The 20,085-nt window shown below is 38.8% G+C and overlaps 1 protein-coding gene across 2 annotated transcripts in view; it reads right to left on the bottom strand.

The window, feature by feature from the left end:
- The window catches only part of LOC119777904 (bifunctional heparan sulfate N-deacetylase/N-sulfotransferase 1-like), a 70,881-nt gene that overhangs the window by 35,966 nt on the left and 14,830 nt on the right, over positions 1 to 20,085 (bottom strand). The window contains exon 1 of one of the 2 annotated variants that reach the window (XM_038276912.1): positions 5,617 to 5,639. The exons of the other annotated variant lie outside the window; for it this stretch is intronic. The gene's annotated coding sequence lies outside the window, so the exon portion shown is untranslated. Of the gene's footprint in view, positions 1 to 5,616; positions 5,640 to 20,085 lie in introns of those variants that run through there. 2 annotated transcript variants of the gene reach the window in all.

The raw sequence follows: 20,085 nt of genomic DNA, 5'->3' as shown, positions 1-20,085 counted from the left end.
AGGTGGCATCCTATCACAGTTCCACGCTGGAATTCACTGAGCTCCTGAGAGCGACCCATTCTTTCACAAATGTTTGTAAAAACAGTCTGCATGCCTAGGTGCTTGAATTTATACACCTGTGGCCATGGAAGTGATTGGAACACCTGATTCCAATAATTTGGATGGGTGAGCAAATACTTTTGGCAATATAGTGTATGTATCAAGATGCTATGACCGAAAAAATTTGATTGACAGATGACCGTTGATATATGATTGGCCGAATTCAGGTGTAAACTAACTGGACTGCATAAAATAACGAAAGAAAAAACCCCCCACAGATTTTAAAATTGAAATTTTCTAACTTTTGGGACGATATCATCTGATAAAGAGTACATTTATGTAAATGTTTAAGCCAGAATAATTTGACATTTAAATATGACTTCCCGACTTTAAACATAGGATGGTGAATGATGTTTATAAAGAAAAGAAATGGTGGCAATTCTAGCTTTTAAACAATCTAAGGAATACAGGGGGACAAAAAATTGTCCATGATTATCAGTCTTTATCCAACCAATCACTGATGACAGCCTGTAGCTCTTAATTTGCAGGGATGTTTTTTTACTTTAAATTACACTTTATACCATCTTGTTGCTCAAAGAACAAAAGCCTTCCAGCAACAGGTGGAGGGCATCAGCATTAAACAGCAGTTCTCTCTGGCCTGAAACAAACTGATGTCTCATGATGGACAAAAACTCCTGGTTTTCGTTAAGGATTGAAGTACCTACTCATATTTTTGCCAAACTTCAACTTAAAAAAAACTGAATGATTAAAGTACATTTTAAACTTTTGTCTAGAACACCAGAAGATAGCCCATGGCTACATTTAACATTTCCTTTCTCTAATGCCATCCTCTCTATTTATAGGCCCTCTGTGGCCCATTTACAGGCACTGGGACACTAGAGGTGTGCAGTAAAAACCTCAGCAGCCCAAAACGGACAGTCAGACCATTGTTTTATGGAGGCGGGGTCTCTAAATTAACATCAGATTAATTCATTTGATAGCACATTGGACTAATCATGCAGATAATGATGGTGCAACAATAGAACAAACCGATTCAGCCAAACGGACAGAAATAATTGACCTCGCTTTGGAGACGGTGCACATGACTTCATCTTTGAGTGACACTGCGCACCATTAGGCAGCAGCCACAGAGCGAGTGACCCCTACAGAGAAATACATTATTATTCTCTTCATTTGTCATTTTTCTTTAAAGCAGGACATCATGAATATGGATGTCCTGCAGGCCTGAAATTATGGCAGTGACATGTTTGTGTTAAAATTACAGGGCGGCCCCTCACACTTCATCCCTTAGAGAAAAGAAAATGCTGCTCACTCGACTGGAGGGCCAGAATAGGTTTGTGGTGGCTCGGACAGCCGACATGAGGCAGAGGGAGGTGGTGGCAGCAGGAAGAAGGGGCCAGTCATTTATCATTTTTGTCAGTCTTGGTGAAAGGAAAAAGAAAAAAAACTGAGGGAAACGTGTGTGTTGGAAGTAGGGGGTTGCTTTCATATAAATTAAGCGTAGGTGGAATCAATGTGGTGTTAGTGGTGAAAGCAGAGAAAAGGGGGGCGAGGGAGAGTCAGATCAATGCTGGTGGGAGTGACTGTTTGCTTCCGTGGTTTATCCACTGTCATCTCAGGACACTACTGAAGGACAAGGGAGCACGGCGGGCAGCACAATGTCTCCGCTGGGATGGCGGATTCCTAATGGGTCCCCTCCTTGTGAAGATAATAAACATCACTCAGGAGGTGAAAGTCAAGCTGCGTGCGGATGAGGCGTGTCTTTGTGTGAACGAGAGAGACGGCGTGGGCGTTGGGGGTGGGGGGCTGGGGTTGGCATCTGAGTGGAGGGGGCAATTGCAGGGAACGGTGCTTGTCGAAGTGGTTTCATGCAGCCACTCGAACCGAACGCCACTTTGGCTGGATTAAGTGGAAACTCAACCAAGAAACTGGCAAAATGGCCAGAAATAAACTATTTTCACCCTGACTGGTGCTGAGCGGTAACCTACTGGGCAGAAACACAAACATTTTATGTTATTCTGATCAGTGAATGCATCGTAGTGAGGCCATTCACATTCTAAGTTTGTTGAAGTCTGAAGCAAAGATTTAAGACGCCATTTAAAAAGGTTTACAGGTTATATATGTTAAGACTTTTTGTTATCCATTCAGGACGTTAGAGAAAGCAGGAGTTTTTCCTGGAGATAACAGCAAGTTTAACAGTTGCTTTTTTATCCTTTTGACTCGTACAACTACAGCTGTTGTGGAATATGGCAGGATTTTGACAGCCTTTCTGGAAATCTCAGTGTTATGTTATAACTCATCATCTAATAAATGCACAGAAACAATGCAAGATAAGTAAATGCCTAAGATAGTACACCTTTTTTTATATTCAAACCCAAATTTACAATCTTCTCATAGGTTTAATCTTTCAAATCGGTTTTAGGGACAGAAACATCCTGCCTGGCCAAACAGATAAGAATAATACCTGCTTATGAAATGATGAGTTAGATTCAAGAGGCTGCTGTACGAAAATCAGGTACCATCAAACCCAGGGGAACCCTTCCTCTTCTTTTCCCTTTCACGCCTACCTCTTCCATCTCCCCCGCTTTCATGTCCAGATAAGAAACGGCCCGCACTGATCCGTCTGTGATTCGCACAGCAGAAATGCGTTCCCATGAGAACATCCCGGCGTGGAAGAAAAGCTGACACAAGAAATGATATTCTGTTGGACCGCCCATATTTTTGCCTGAGAGATCAGGCAGATAAGGAGTTTTCCTCCAGCATAAATAGCTGCCTCCTCCCAATCATCGGCTAGCTTTCAAAACACAATCAAGAACAACAGATAAACGGATGAGAGTGCAAATTTATTTAGAGTGTGCTCTACACAAACGCCACACATTCGAGGTAAACAGAGCACAGGCACTAAACATGTAAATAAATTCAAGTGCAGAGAAGGGACCGGCATTATGATCGGCCTGTCACAGTAACACCAATTACAATCCCAGTCGCAGGTCCAGTAATGATTCCCATCATCGATCCTGTGAGTGTTTTTGAAACTTTGCATTTAGAGTAGCTTTTCTCCTCTCTCATAAACAACTCACTACAGTTTGAGTTTTAAAAAGAAAAAGTAGACTATTTTACGGCTTCGCTTTTAAACTTTCCACAGAAGCTGTAATTTTATGTCTGTGCTGTAATCAGAATTTGTAAAAGGGATAAAGAACCTGAATAGGATGAGCTAACAATGTCATCTCGACAGTTTCCTAATGTTGGAAAGAGATTCGGCAGCAATAAGGTGTTTTGCATTCTTAAAAAAAAAAAAAAAAAGGGAGAGTGAGGTTCATGAAATACATGATGACTGATGCCTCTCAATTTTGTAATCGAGAGAAGGGAACCTGCTAAAGAGACAGAAAATCTCCAAATTATACCTTTTTTCAGTGAGTGAGTGGAGCATCTGTCTTATAGAAGCCCATTATCAAAAATCTGATTACCTCTTTGATGAAGAGGCCAAAAGTCGACAGGGTTTCCGGACTGAGTATTTAATATGTGCTGCCTGGATGATTCACCAATCTGTTAGATGAGAACTAGGATTAAAAAAGAGCCTGTGTCACACTGCAATGATTGGTCACACAATGAATCAAGAAAATAACTACTTGATTTAAGGGGATTGGCGGCCTAGTGGTTAGGGTATAGAACTTGTAATCCTGAGGTTTATAAGTTCAAGCCCCACTCCCACAGACTGCCACTCTGGAACGCTGAGCAAGACCCTTAACCCCACACTGCTCCCCAGGTGCTGCACAATAGCAGCCCACTGCTTCCCAAAGGAATGGCTTGAAAGCAGAGGTAGATTTCTCCAATGTGAGATCAGTAAAGTTAAATTATTATTATTATTAACTAATCATATTGTCAAAAGAAAAATCACTTTTGATAGATTTACTTTATAAAAAGCAAAGATTGCATGTCTAAACACAAGAGATGGCATGGAGAGAATGAGAAGTTTGCCTTCTGATAAGAAGAAGCAACAACTCTTAATCACAATTATTCACATTTGCTATCTAATCACAATTTAACAAATCTAAAGGTGCTCAATATGGACATATTGTATATAACAAGAGTAGGACACTTTATTGCTCCAGCTCCTTGCGTGGAGGTTATACCCTTAAAGTTTGTTTATTGCAGAGAGAGTTTCAACTAGCGCACATATTTATGTAGAAACCATAAACTCCTGCAACAATGGACTCTGGACAAGAAAGCTTTCAAGGTCATGAAAACAATGAAATCCTGAAGTTAAACATCTACATCCTTGTAGTTAGTGCAAAGGAAAATAAAAACAAAATTGAAATCTCAGAAAAAGGCCTATTTTCTAAATGATTATACAACATGCACAGCTAGGAATCTGGTATATTTAGTGCACATTATTTTGTTAATTGAATCTAGCAGTAATGCTTTTAGCCTTTTTATCTTTTAACAATGACATTTAGGGTTTTTAAAAAAAATAGACGACATTGGCAGCTGCAGCTCCATCTGTGTTAAAAAAAACACCCTAAAATTTGCACTCAGGTGCAAACAGATGGTGTTGGAGAGGCATTTCTGACATTTTACGAGATAAAAAAAATGGGTAGAGTTTCTAAAGTGGAGCAATATTCCTCTACTTTGTCTCAGCAAACCACTAAATGTAACCCTATTGGTATTTGATATGAACTGCATTATTATAAAGGCATATCGAAACAAAAAGCCAATGTTTATATTAGGTTACTTTACCATTTTAGCATATATATCGCACTGATATAGCAGCTTCAATTAATAGCGATTTTGGACTCCACATTAGATGGATCTAATCCTTAAATTATTTTCGATCAGGACCAGGAATAAAAATAAACTGATAAGAAATGCAGAGTTGAAAAATGAAAATTGGCAGAGTTGTTTAATAAAGTCAAATAGCTAATCAGAATAAACATCCAATGAAAACTGTAGTTTCCCAGAGATCTGTGTATATTTCATACTGACCTCAACCACTTTGTAAAGCATAACTTTTCTGCTATAATGTTTGGGTTACAAAATAAAGAAAAAATATTGTGTGTAACGTGGTACTTCTTTCAACACAAGGCCAAAGTTCAAACAAAACTGACGTCACAAAACAGCCAGTGAAGACATGTTTTTATGTGCATAAGAATCCTCTAGGTTTACATTTGTAAAGAGCAAAGTCATTAAAGTACGTAACGATTGGAGTCGGGTGTTTACATTCCAGCAGAGCATTTAGAACGAAGCAGGGACCATGAACTTTGGTCTTGACTGTAAAGGAGGGGGACGGCCAAAGATCCACATAGATACATTTATCTTTACATGCTGTCAAATCTAAAACTAAATAGGAAAATATAAGGGGACGTCTCCTCAAAATCTGTGGAAAACAATATCCAAAAAAAAGCCAAAAGAAGCTGAATAATTTAAGAGATTGTTTCTGGCAGGTCTCCAAATCCCACCCCAATGGATCCGTCGAGATTCCCTGAAATAAACAGCCCTACCTCAGCTCACTATTATCTTTTCTATAGCTTTATTTTCAACTTTACCACCAGCACTCACCAAAGCTCTTTACCTGAGCCCAACTGGGCTGTTTTCCCTTCCTCTGCTGCAGCTCAGGGACCAGAGTGTGAGGCATGCGTGGGTGTCACCGAGCTGACAGGTCTATCTGGGCTCTGTCTACTGTGCTGGCTATTCCCATTTCCCCTCTTCACTGCCGCCTCTACAGCTGCTGTGTATCCGACTGTGACACCACACACACGTATCAGTTTACAGAATGGTGGGAGGAGGAGGGGAGCAAGCGCAAATGGTCAAGCTTTTCACTAGGCTGCAGACTTGGTGCATGCATTGGCCAACAACGCTTTGAAATCAAATGTAAGATGCAGAACTTTTGGCATTTAGGTGGGAAGAAAGCACTCCACTTCCCAGCCCATTCAAGGCTGGAAAGCAGCCTGTCATATATGGATTATATGCTGCCGAGCAGCTTTGCACAGACACACATCATGTCTGACAGTTTAATGGCGTGTATGTATATGTGCTCTCATGCGTGGAGCATGCATTTGTGAGCATATGCAATGCTGATGATTTCGGGTCCTACCACCTGATCGCTAAAGGAGACCGTTAATTTGTGGGTTAGCCTTGTAAAATCTGAAATCCGCTCCCTCTCAGCCATCCGTGACGGGGCTGGGAGCCTCCTGAGTCAATGCGGCAAGGCGCACGCCGTCACCATAAACCCCATGTAACACATTTCTCATTCGATACGCCTCTCAGCCGTCCGCGCTCGTGAGCACACAAACAGTCATTTCCACTCTGTCAGACACACTCGCACAAGCACACAGATTTGTGGCACGTTTTTTTTTCCTCCTGCTGGCTGTAACAGGTGTGGTGACAGAAGTGGGGGCTGAGGAGGAAGAAAGCCGATCCAGTCCTGAAGTCTCCAATCTTGCCAAGACATCTTCTGTCCCAATGTCATCCTTCACCTCCTCAGGGGAAACTTCCAATCAGGGCGACGGATCAATACAGCCCGGCCTCGGGACATGAGGCTTGAAAGCTAACTAGGAGCACTTAAGGAGAGGGGGATCTGTATTGATTACAAAGAGTTAATGAGGCCCTGTGTGCTGGCTGGGCTCTTTCGAGACTGAAACACATGACTCGGTCAGCTGATTGATACAAACCGTTGTGCAACTCCACTAATGTTAAAGGTTTACTGCTACTTTCCTGAGTCAATTACACTCAAAAGCATAAACCTAAAGAGAAAAACATCACATTTTGTACGTTCTAAATCCCATAATTAAAAGTAGCAAACATAATTATTTAAATCTTTATAAAAGCCCTTCAAAAACTATTGTCGACAAAGTTTGAACATATCAGAGTGAGAGTAACACGGATGATGACAATGAAGATACTGATTTTAGTTTTTTTAAAGTTATTTTTTATAAAAGACTCCTTGATGTAGAATGATTTCTTTATTTGTTATTCTACCAGTTATTTAATTTCCCTATCAACAAGCTACTCTGAGCTGGTTTATTAACTGAGGTAGTAACACTAGCGACACTGATCTGGTTCTTAACAGGCCTGTCCATACCAGATCCGTCCCGATCCGTTCTGTGCATGCACAAACAGAAATACATCCGGGTGTCCATAAATAATGTAATTATGGTACAAAAACTACTTATTTCTATCCTTAACTCACCAAAGAATGCTAATACACATCTTGAAAAAATGTTTTATGACTTCTGGGAGACAATTTTTATGCTTTTTACATTTTCTCCATCTAAACTGCTTCTCTGACGTCATCATGGGACATGCTCAGGGCAGTCCGGCAAACTATGATTAAACCATGTTTATCTGCATTTTAGTTCTTTCCTTCTTTAGAATACGCACTATATAGCATGAGATCTAGATTTATGTTTAAATCCAAAGCGGAAAAGGTTAGCCACCGGAAGTAGCGTAGGGTCCCATTTCCGGTGCAGATCGGGCAGAGATTGGTGAGAAAACATAGCCTGATAAACCAGACTAAATGGGAGATTAAATGTGTAATTTAGTCTGGCCTCTATGAATGAGACATCGGAAGATTGTTGATGAGAACAACCCGTTGTTTTTCAAACCGCTGTCTGTGCCTATTGGCCAATGCTCTGATCAATGAGAGCAACTGACTGTGCCGTAGGATGCGCGACAGAAAGCTGGTGGGGGAGTGTAAACAAACAGCCTGTCGGTAAAACGAATAAGTCTATCTCAAAAATGAATGAGCATAGAGGCTCTTCCTGCTCACGTTTCAACGTAAACCACCAAGTCTAATCCTTCCAAAACTAATTCCAAAGCTGAGTCATAAATCGCCATCAGAGCCAGCGGTCCTTCAAACACGGCTATGCAAAGACTGCCGCTGCAGACGGGCTGCGGTTAGCCCTGGCTGCCATTAGCCTCGGAGGTCCGTTGGTTGCCGCGGTCCCCTCAACTTCGGAAACTGTTTTTTTAATTACGCATTAAATCGGTAAATTGAACATATAGTGACGCCTTAAAGTTTAATATTCTCGCCTCAAATGATCTTAAAACGTACTTTTATTGAAGTATGTTGAGCAACAGAAAGAGAACTGTTAGCTTTCGATGGAAAACTGCTGCTGCTGCAGTGCATGCTACTGTTCAGTAGTTGTTGCCATCTTCCTTGCTGTGCTTTCTCCAGCGTTGCGCAGCTTTGTCGTCACGCCCCTTAAAACCCTGCCCGCTTTGCATCGAAAAATTCAAAAGACATCTCTGCGTTGTGATTGGCCCACCAGTTCTAGGGCCTGGGGCATTGATCGAGGCTAGATCACTCGCAGGAAAAAATGATTTTGGCCGCTGCTGGGTGGGGCTAGTTTACTCGGGTGGATAAAACAGAAAGGATTTTAAGGCATTTAATTTCTCAGGAAATACATTGTTAACCTTTAACACATAATATTTTAGTACCTTCCCTATCTTTGGGGAGGGAAAATGTCATTTAGGTATTTTTAACAAAATAAAATCGAAAAAGACCCGCAAGTATATCTGGATGCGCAAATTAGCTGATGGCGCATGCCCAGTCCTCCCTTTCTAGCCTCTTAGCTAGCTAACTGAAATACCAAAAAAACATAACTTTAACAACAAAAAATGGCCAACATTCCTGGAGTTTAATCACCAACAGCTTCTAAAAACTGACATTAAGGCTGTTGTGGATTACTTTTCGTCTTTGGACAAACTGTACATTTCTCATCACAAAGATAGAGACTTTGCTAACGCTGCGTTCCATTTCTGTCTATGATACAAGCCGCTGATGTCAGTTTTAGTGTTTAGGCAGTTTTTTAATCATTTGGGGACTTTTCTCTGTACTTTTTTCCTTAACCCAATTAAACAAATGAAACACAGAAAGGAATATTACCGTTTTATGTTACAAGCTAGACCTCATTAGTGAAGAAAAGGATATAAAACGATGAACTATGTTCTTTAAATAAAGAGAATGAAACAGAGAGGACCACTCTCCACACTGAATCACTGCAGACCGAGCAAGAAAAGAAACCATACTAGTGAATTTTTTATCTGCTCTACAAGTGCAAATACAGAGGACAATAAAGTTCAGAAAGCCACGGCCTCTTCGCTGCAGCATTAATTATTTAGCATGGCCTTTCTAACCCTTTAATTATACATCAATGTTAGAATAACAAAGGACAGGGATACTCATTGTGCTCCTGCTTATAAAGACGTCCACAATGAAACCGGATGGAGAAACTTTAGCCTCTAGGTGCCAACAGGAAGAAGCAATAAGTCCTCTGGGCTGCCTTCCTCCCCCTCGTCTACGGCACGTCCATCTAACCCCTCGTATGATCGGAGATCAAAGTGTTAATTGAAACTCTGGCCTATAGCCTGAGCTTACATTATTTAGCAGCTTGTTACAACAGCCTGTTCGCTGATCTCACACACTGGGAGCTGGAAGCTCCAAGGACCAGGGGACACTGGGGACGAATAGCAGGATTAAGAAAGAGAGATGATAAAGAGAGCAGGAGGATAGAGAGACAAAGGATAGCAGAGAATATGGGGTGGACCTGAGGGATGGGGGGAAGGGGGGGTGGACTGCGGTGGTGGGTACTCTCTGGGATGAAAAGAGGTATTGAAAGAAGGAAAGGATGAGAAGGTGGTGAAAGATAACAAGCAGGCACAGGTGGATAACACATGAGGGGAAGGGGTCCATCAAAATGTACCTGCTGCCCTCAGGCAACGTCTTAACCTGGACATTTAACCTACAACCACAAGTCTATTTCTTTAGCTGATCTACGCATCTAGGTTTAAAAGAAAAAAAAATATTTTTTCCAAAGAAAAAAAAAACACTGATGTCCAAAACAGACCCATATTCAGTTTGCTCCAACAGATTGCTGTAGGTATAACAATAAACAGCATCAGGAGCCTTCGCCTTCGGGGTGAATGCTATTAAAAAGCTAACTATCGTCCACATCAGGGGGAGTTCAAGAGGCACTTTAAAAGCAGACAAGTTCTTTGACATATTGAGACAAGTCTGTCATTTTGGGGAAAGCTGACTGCTTTGAAATCAAGTGGGAGTCTTTTAGGAAACAGCAGTAAAACTTTATAGAGTAAATGTGTCATTTAATTCAGTGCTGGTCATTAAAAATCATTAAAAGTCATTAAAGTAATATTTTTCAAATTAAGGCCTGAATTGGCATTAAACTTCTGTAAATGTAATTATTGTGGTATTTAAAATGCTTTATTTAAAAAAAAAAAATTGTAAAAACTATTTCGTCAGATATATCAGATATATATCATGTTCCGCATGTTCGAGCGGAACTGCTTCCAGTTGATCGTAACGCCATATGTTAAAAAAAAAGCTTGAGGCGGAGAAAAAGCTAGGGAATGGGAAAATGCTAATTTCAACAAAAATGGCTGGAAAATGAGGAATTCAGGACAAGGCTGCAGCCTGTCGACGGTAAAGATGAGAAAGGATTTTTACATGATAAATATATTATATATCATATCATGGGTACTTGTTGATGGCATTAAAATTATTTCTAAGAACATTAAAAAAGCAGTAAAAAGCATTAAATTCCTGTATAAACCCTGTTATCACTTTTACCTTTTAGCCCATTTCTGCTGTAGAACCTGCTGTTAGGTTAAAAAGCTACTGTTTCAGTATTAGTAGCACTAATCAACATGTGGAGCTAAAAATCTGGAAATATTTCTTTAAAAAACAAACAAATGAAAAGATTATCACCTGTCACTTTGGTCACTATTTTAGGACTCCAATTAATAAGCTACGGGTAGCATAAGTAAAGCAGTAGACTACTAGCTAGCAGGGCTAAAACATAACAGCAGTATAAAATACGAGAATAAAAGCCAAAATATTTTCAGGATCTTCTTAAAATACGATGCTCCAGGGTTTCGGCACAGAGTCATTCTTTTCAGACCAGTTTAAAGGAGCATCAATGCTTCATAAAAATAAATAAATGAAAACTAAACTATTCATTATATTTTTGGAAATTATATGTAAAAAAATAACTAGGCTTTACGGTTTATTATGGGGACACATTTCTGCTAAACTTTAAGTACAACTGACTGTTGATCAACCATGATCAATCCAAGCATTTTACCATTCAAAATAATTATCCTTTTAACGATGATAAAAAATAATCGGGATTCTATTTTTTGCATTATGGAGCATCACCTAAATTCATCCCTTTTTTTGTGGTGAACTCCAATAACATTTATTCCCCTTTTTTCTTTTTTTTTGTGTGTGTGAAACAGCACCTCACAGCCCCGAAGGGGAAAAAACAACAAAGCAAACAACATCCATCAGATGAGTGCAGAACTGACAGCACCCATGTTTTAGGAGCGCCCTGTTTATAGTCCCAGACTTGTGCTGCTGCTGCTCACTGAGCGAGCTCCTTTTGTTCATTAATTGATTGGCCTCCCCTGCCGGGCCTCAGTAACTAGGTTACACAGATCCATGAGAAGAGCGCCCCCCGCCCCACCCCACCCGGTGAAACGTGGAGGAAAGGAAACTCCAGGAGCTGGAATCTGACTGTTAATATGACTAATGGAGTGAGGACGGCAGTAACTTTATAGGAATCATCCTCATCTAATTAAAGCAGAGCTGAGACGTTGGATGGCGGGGGTGATGTCACAGTCATATCCGCTGAAAGGTGAAGAGATGTTCACTGTCCATCTGTAACATGGCTGTAGAAACCTGCTTACATCCCAACCCTTGTCTCACCCCTCATCCTCCCAGCTCACTTTAAAAAAAAAAGGTATCAAATAAACTCATATTACCTCTACTTTGCAGTCCAGCATGGCTCAACATTTATGCAGCCTTCAATTATTTACTGAGAGCAACTTGCAACGTTTGACGTTTCTGAAAAAGGCAGCACCTGATCATAGCAGCTCGCTCAAAGAAGCCGTTTTCATTCACTCGTCTGACGACAAGCAAAGCGAGAATCTGCTTGAAGCTGAAATCTGATCCAACTTGTTTTTTAACATACCTTATTTCTAAGTGTATAAATAATTAACTGTTTTGCAAGGCCTATGACATTCCACAATGAGTAAATGAGCTTAATCTCCTGTTAGCTCCTATTTGATTATTTTTAGAGGAAAACAACACGGGGAAATTCAAGCTTTAGGGGCCTGATCTCCTTTCCCTGTTTAATTACTCTTAATTTAAAAACTCTAAACCGCAGAGGACAGACAAATTGATTGCTTTATTACCAGAAGTTCATCCATGGATGTTCTGGTAATTCATAGGATGCTGAAAGCTATTCATGCACAAATGCTCTGCTAAGTCAGCAATTTCACAGTTTCTTTTTTTTTTTTGCTACAGAGGAAACAGTTCGAATCTCAGCAGCGTTAGAAGGGGCATATGGCATTAGGTGATCTGCCAAGTTGCTATGACTTGCAAAACCTACTTCTGAATAACAGAGCAGATGAAAAATTAAGAAGATTTATTACTCTAGCATAAACCTAAAGATGGCTGAATAAGACTTTAAAGCTACGGTACCTCTCATGTCAAAAAGTCTGTAAAGTTGGGCTCGGTTTGTCCCTGCAGGCACAGCATAGAAAATATTTAAATGATTTCCCAGAAATGTCTTCTCTACACCTTTCCATACATCCAACAAAGAAACGTTGTGTGTTTGCATACAAATATATGCAAAAAGAAAAAAAAAACTTTTACATTACATCATTTAAAGTTTAGAGCTCTGACCAACCTCTGAACTGCTGCCGTCTAACTGTGTTAAACTAAAGTACGTTATGTTCAGAAAACATTCCGACTAGAATTTGGCATTTGATTATTTTCACAAAGTTTGCAGACTGAGACACCAGATAAGATGTCAGTTAGACTTCTGACCAAATCTAAAACCAGACAGTTTGTCCCCTGAGTTTTAACTGCTTGTTCCTTCCCAGGCAACGACAGAAGAGACAATAAGTCTTTTTCAGTTCCTAGTTGTTTATGAGCTAAAACCTGCTGTACGACTTGTAACGTGTATAAGACTCTTCCTGATTCACTTAGCTTTGACGGCACATTCGAGAAAAAACACTTTGCCCTAAAAAAAACAAATCAGTCTTTTTTTATTCTAAGTTAACAGAAGTATGTTAGCAAAAAGGAAGTGATTCTGCTGCTTACAGAGCAGCTCTTGGAGCGGTTTCTCAAGGTTTCCGTTTCTGATTTCTGATGCTTCGCTGGAATTAAAACTAAAACCAATGAGATGACTGAAAATTGAAATTATCTGGAAGAGGTAGGAGGATTAGGCCCAGCATCATTCTTCAATAATTAAAAGCAAAATGTTTAGAAATCTGAGTCATATGAAGGAAAATGTGGAGTTCACTTTAAATGGATGAATAACTGATCTGATTTCTTACAGCTTGTTTTGAAACAGGCCAAACCAGTTAGCAGTTCAACATGATCAGACACAGATTTAATGGCTTTAGATAAACAATTAAAGAAACTAGAAAAACAATTAAAAAATAAAACATTCAATGCCTACCAGCTAGCAACTGTAGATTATAAAAGTTTTTTAATGGTCCTACTAGAAACTACAGAGCTCCAATTTATTTAGAGCAAGCACAGCTGCAGGGGATCTAACATTACGGCCTAACTTGGTTATAAAACACTTTATCACCAACTGTAAGTCAGTCGGGGCGTCATTTCATGGCCGGTTTGTACATCTGGTAACGGAGGACCATGACCTTTATTTCCACTGTGTTTGATAAACATTGCATGGAGATGATCGTGACCTGAAGCAACAGAATGGTGATGTACCGGTCAGATTCTGATGAAAGGGCAGCAAAAGACCACCACGCTTCACTCCTAACCAAAATGTTTTAGTTTCAACTCAGCGGCCACATCACATACCTTACTAATATGAAAAGAAAGCAGCTGCAGCTTTTGGTTTAGAGCCTGTTGAAAGGTTAACCTGCACCTTATAAATCGGATCCTTTAGGGGTCACAATCGTTTTATGAGGAGGAGACTTGGATGTGTGTTTTACACGTTATCCACAATTTCTAGCGCTTCTCCAAGCATAATCATGAAAGGAAGCTGGAAACTGGACAATGTAATGTCAGGCCCTCTGACTTCTCACTATGTTTTTTTTTTTACTTGGCCTTTTCATAAATAAGCTCTAAATAATGCTAAATAACTGCTCAACTAAACATTTAGGAGAAATCTATCCTAACTTGCTTTACCACTGTTAGGATGAACAAAATATCCCTGTTTTCTGGGGACAGTTCCCATTTTGGACGAACTTTCCACAGCGAAAGGTTTTCCCAGGAATGTCCCTGATTTTAATAAATGAGAAAAAATATTTCATATAAAGTTTATTATCAAGCTGTGTTTGGAAGAGCCGATCGCACTGCAAAGGATAACAGAGCAGCACGGGGGCTTGTCGCCACCTGTCCCGTGATATTATGAGTTAATCAGCAGCGGACTTTTGCCAGGACTGAGCCTGGATCAGCTGGAACTGATAAGCGAAGGTGATGAGGCAGAGTGAGCAGGTACCTACAATAAGCATGGCTTATTTCAGATAATTTCAGCAACAAGTTGAATAAACACACTGAACTCCTTAATAAATCAGATAAACGAAACCAAGATCATTTCGGTTTATTTTGTATATCACATTAGTCTGTAGTCATTTATAAATCATAACAATCGTATTTTAATTTGCAATAAAGAGGAGTCACTTTAAATTCACAAACATCTTGTAATTGTAGCGCATTTAAAGTAGCCTTTGCCTCCGTTTTTAAATATTGAAATAACAAGAGTCAGTTTGCTCTTAATGCATCATTAAGCACAAAATGAATGAAAAACATATTTGGCAAAAAAGATGGATTTTTTCTGTATTAGATTATTAAAGTTTTATCCTAATTTCTCACATTTTTAGTCATGATTGTAAATGACAACAATCGGAAGAAAAAGCAGCATGAGGATGGTAAACAATGCATTAGCCTCAGCTCCCCTCGCCACTGTGTCCTTCCAACATTTTAAATGTTTCCGACGCCAATACTTTAGGAACAGTTTCAGTCACATCGCCAGGGAAAAGCTGACAGAAATTAGTGATGTTCTGTCCAAGTTACTACAATACTAGATCAGTACATTTCTAACTAAATTAACATCTCTGTTGGATAATGTCTCCCACCCCATGCATGACAGACTGCTGCGTCCTAAATGCACCAGGGAGCGTTATCACAGATCCTTCCTCCAAGCTGCTGTAAGACCCCATAAATATTGCTGTTTCCAACAACCTCAATAAGTTGTTACATTCATGCTGACTTTGTACCGTTTCTATCTTAGTCAGTTAAATAACATGCTGCTGTCATTTTGCACATCTCTGATGTCGCTGCTTTTTTGAAATATTAATTACTGTAAAAATGTCCATACCTGTACATTGGTTATTTATTCTCCAGATGCACAGTTTTTATATTGTTAAAACACTTTACGGTACAGTATTTTATAGTTTATCTTTTAAACCTTCACTCTTAATTTATTCTTATACATTTTTTCTAAGGTCCATATTTGTGTGACCATTTTTTCTATAATCTTTTTGATGTTTTAAACACCAGAATTTCCCCATTGTGGGACAATAAAGGGATTTTCTATTCTATTCTAGTACGATTATTAACTTAACTTGTAGACTAAACAAAAACAACTGATTTTCACAACATATTGCATAAAAACATCATTATTTTAGTTAACAACTGCTCCAACCAAGAGAATGGCATGTGTGAGGAAATCTGATTTTAGAGAATAATTTACAATTGATTTCTCCCAGTGATGTAATCCCAGGCTATTCTCGCTGTCATCATTATTATAACCAACTTAGGCCTCAGGATGATTCTTTCAGCTTTTGGAAACAGTGTTCTTGTTTGAAGCTTTAGTTTTGAGGTAAGAAAGGAAGAAGATCTTCAGCTACCCGAGGCATCTGAAACCCTCAGCTGCAGAGTCACAAATGTCTATTTGAATCTTGATCAATTTTTATTAACTTTAAAAAAAAAAAAATGAAATAGATCTAAAAAATTATTTAGAACAACATCAATTTTCAATGTTATAACGTGTAATTGCACTTAATGTCTTCAGCAGAAGGACACAAATGTTAGATAAGCATCCCATACAGCATGAACCTCCATTTCCCAAAATGTTTTTCTTGATTTTAAAATCAAAAGTACTTATTTAAAAGACAATTTTCTTGTAGATGTATACTTTTTCTTCCAAAGCTCATATAAAATTTGCCACAAACCCAGTTTTCCTTAACTGCTTTGAGGGCAAAAAAAGGCTCTTTAGATTGTAAAGGTCAAATTTCCCTGAGTTGCCCTGATGTGTTGACAGAGCAGACTAATAAACACTGCTCATCAGCCTGCCAACCAGTTTGTGTGGCTCTAATAACCCTAACATCAGAATCCACATTGGAGCTAGATTGCATTTAATCTTCATCTTCAAATCATAAATATTTCCAATGTGAAAACCTGAGCTTAATAATCCAACACTTAGCAGAGATCCTTAAAAAGAAAGATCAACTTATGGAGCATTTCAATAGTTTTAAAACAATAGAACCACATTATGATTTGACTGGAAAAATCAAAAATTAGATTTTTTTCCACGACAGATTCTCCTAAAAACACAGTTTATGTTTTATCAACCATTTGATCAGTTTATAAGATAAAAATATAATGCGGATTCTTAGTTGACCCCTAAAAATTGCTATAATGTATACTTTTCAGACAAGCTTTTGCTTGCAGAGCATTACTGAGTGGTATACCTGCTAGCTTTGGATAAGGCTATACTTTGTACCTGAAGCATAAGAGTAAATAATTCCCTGCGTGTGGATCCAATGCTGCCAGTAGACTTTGGCTGGTACGTTCCAGACTGTCTGGTTGTGCACATGATGTAACTACGCTGTGGTCAGTTTGTAAATCTGACTAACATAATTGCATCTACATCTGTAGGATTATATATGACATTTATTGGCAGATTGCCTATTCAGGCCAAAATCCAGAGAAAATGCTGGCACAACCATACGGCGCATCTATTTATATGAGGTTTTGTGTCAAATGTAATTTTCTGGAGTGAAATCTGGTCAGAATAAATTTAAGTCTAGAGCTTGAGGCAGTCGGGTGAGGGAGAAAAAAAATGACACCCAGCCATTCACATTACAAAGAGGCTGACCTCAGACAAGCTGCCATAGTCATTAAAACCAAGACCACTAACCGATGTTTGAAAAAAAAATGCACAAGAGTGAAGATAATTTTTTTTTTTTTTCCACAGGATTAAAAAGATACAAGCTCTGAATTCAAATTGGATAATCGTATGAGCAAATATATTTACATACAATGAAATTAAACTGCCACTGTAAAGGAACCGCGAGAACCCAAATTTAGATTTAAAGAGGCATAAAAAGCTCTGTGCAAACAGTAAATGCCATGCCCAGCCACATAACTCCCTCAGTAACAGAGACAGGCTTCGGCTTTATTGTCTGCGCAGAATCTCGGCGGCCTCAGCAATGCAGGGCCTCAGCATCTACCCCGCATACCACAGAGGATACAAGTTTCCATCACACAGTTTATCCCTCAGGTGACAAGTCTGCGCTCTATTCGCCGACAGAGATGAGTGCAAGCGGTCAGGATGGCTCCGTTGGATGGATGGGCATGGGAACTGCGTGTGCTGATGGCGGGGGCAGCGCTTGGGGATGAGTGGTGTGGATGTCACTGGCAATGGATTGGGATCTAAAATAAAATCAAACAAGCCCTAAGGCTGACTTTGGAAAAAAAAAAAAGCCTATCAGGGTATTACTCTGCAGAAAATTTTGCTGGCATAGTACTTTTCAACCCAAGTGGGGTGTGACAGCTCACAACACGATATTAATATATTATTTGATCCACCCGCCCCCGGGTAATGGAGCCATAATGCATTAAGAACTCCAGGGAGACTCAAGACCCTGAGCAGTAAAACATTTGACCACTTCTCATATGAGATGACATTCAGGCCATGCAAGGACAGTGAAGCAGTGATGAGGTTAATATTACTGTTACTGCTAGCCAGAGGGAAGGAAAAAAAAAAGAAAATGAGAGGATGGAAGATGAAGAATAAGTGCAATGCATTTCACTTTTTGGCACTTCAAATTACCTGCTCTGCAAAATGCAATAGAGAAGAGGCCAGCACCCTGCTAACAGCCTCTAATGGTGTTGTCTTTAAAACCTTTATCATTAATTCATTGCCAAGATTTTCCAAGAACTAAGGGGTTGGAGCTTTTGTCTTTAGCAGAACTATAAACCTGGGGATCAGGATTTAGAGAAAAATCAACAGTAGTTTTCTTTTAAAAGACTTTAAAATCCCAAACAGACTCCAAGTTTGAATTACTCTAATTTCAAACTATTGAAAAATTTGTTGATAAGGGAACACATTGGGTGGTGATGAACGCTGACGTTTCCCCACTGTGTTTTCAGTTGGATGGTCTGAGTCCGTATCATATAACCCTACATAAAGAAGAAAAATGAACTTCTTTCATTGTGTTTGTTTATGGACATCACCACACCCCAACCCGCCTTTCCAACACAAATAAAGGTAACTCTTATTATCTCTGCTGCGTTCAATCTCTCGTTTTCTCTAACTGAGAAGCTGAGCCACAACACAAAAACTTCAAATCAACACAATTAGGCGTGGAGTGAAAAGTGAGGCATGAAGACACATCTCCAGAGCTTCATTAGGGCATGTAAAAAGACACACCGATGACAGACGGGGTGCTGTGTGTACAGATTTTTCAGGAGGAGCTCGAGCAGGTGTACTTAGCAAACCGGTTACCATGGGACCTGGATAGAGCTTGTCCTAGATTACACAACATCACCGGGCTTATTGTTGGATGTGGAGGTTATAAAAAGGAGCTGAAAGACCAGTTTGTGTCAGACGCAGACAATGCTAATGCTTTGTTTATTGGATACCTTTAAAACTACAACAGCTACCACAATAACAAAAGATGCCCAATGGTTTTATTTGTTTGCTTTTACTTTGTAAGTGTGTGTGTGTTGGTGTGTTAATCGTGATTAATCGATTATTGAAATAATCTCCAACTTATTTAGTAATCAATTAACAGTTAACTGGAGTGTAGATTATACCAAATTGTAAAGAAAATATATAAACATTTTGCATTTAAGATTAAAAAAAAGCTTTTTCATCTGACAATATGCTCTATGTAGAAGTTCTCAAGTGGAAAAGTTTTAGTTTCACCTGGTTTTATTTCGAAAAAATTCTTTAAGGAACCTTTTGCTATCAGATTATTAATCGAAAAAATAATTGAAAGATTAATCGAATTGGAAAATCATCATTAGTTGCAGCCCCAATACATACGTATATATTAGGGGTGTGCAAAATAATCGTCATGGCGATGCATCGCGATTCTAATTTTTGTGATCTACTGCATCGATTCTTGATGCCAAGTATCGATTCTTAATTAACAAAAAGGAATAAATAAAATACATTAATGGTTGGCACACATCAGCCAAAAACAGTGGAATACAACTTTCAGTCCTTTCGAGTCATTCATAAACAAAACATGGACACTGAGAAAATTTGCCCAGCTCCATCAAATTCCAAGTCAGATGTTTGAATGCATTTTGGCTTTAAAAACAAAGGAGGTAAAAACAAAATTGATATAATGCACGTATATACATCTAATATATATATATATATATATATATATATATATATATATATATATATATATATATATATATATATATATATATATATATATATATATATATATATATATATACTCTAAAACATGCCTTTAGCTGACAGAGCAACCCAGTTACAGCAATGATTATACCATAATTGAAAAAAATATATAAACATTTTGCATTTAATATAAAAAAATTTCATCTGTCAATATGCACTATCAAGAACTCCACAAGATGAAAAGTTTGAGTTACACCTGGTTTAATTTCATAAAAAGGTCTTCTTTAAAGAATCTTTGCTTATCCAATTAACAATCAATAAAAAAAAAATCTTATGACTAATTAGTCTAATCTGCCGTTTATTC

Source organism: Cyprinodon tularosa, unplaced genomic scaffold (assembly GCF_016077235.1).
Source record: "Cyprinodon tularosa strain WSP-4 unplaced genomic scaffold, ASM1607723v1 ctg129, whole genome shotgun sequence".
Classification (NCBI taxonomy): Eukaryota; Metazoa; Chordata; class Actinopteri; order Cyprinodontiformes; family Cyprinodontidae; genus Cyprinodon; species Cyprinodon tularosa.
The sequence above is the reverse complement of the archived record's forward strand: the minus strand, read 5'-3'. Positions and strand labels throughout refer to the sequence as shown.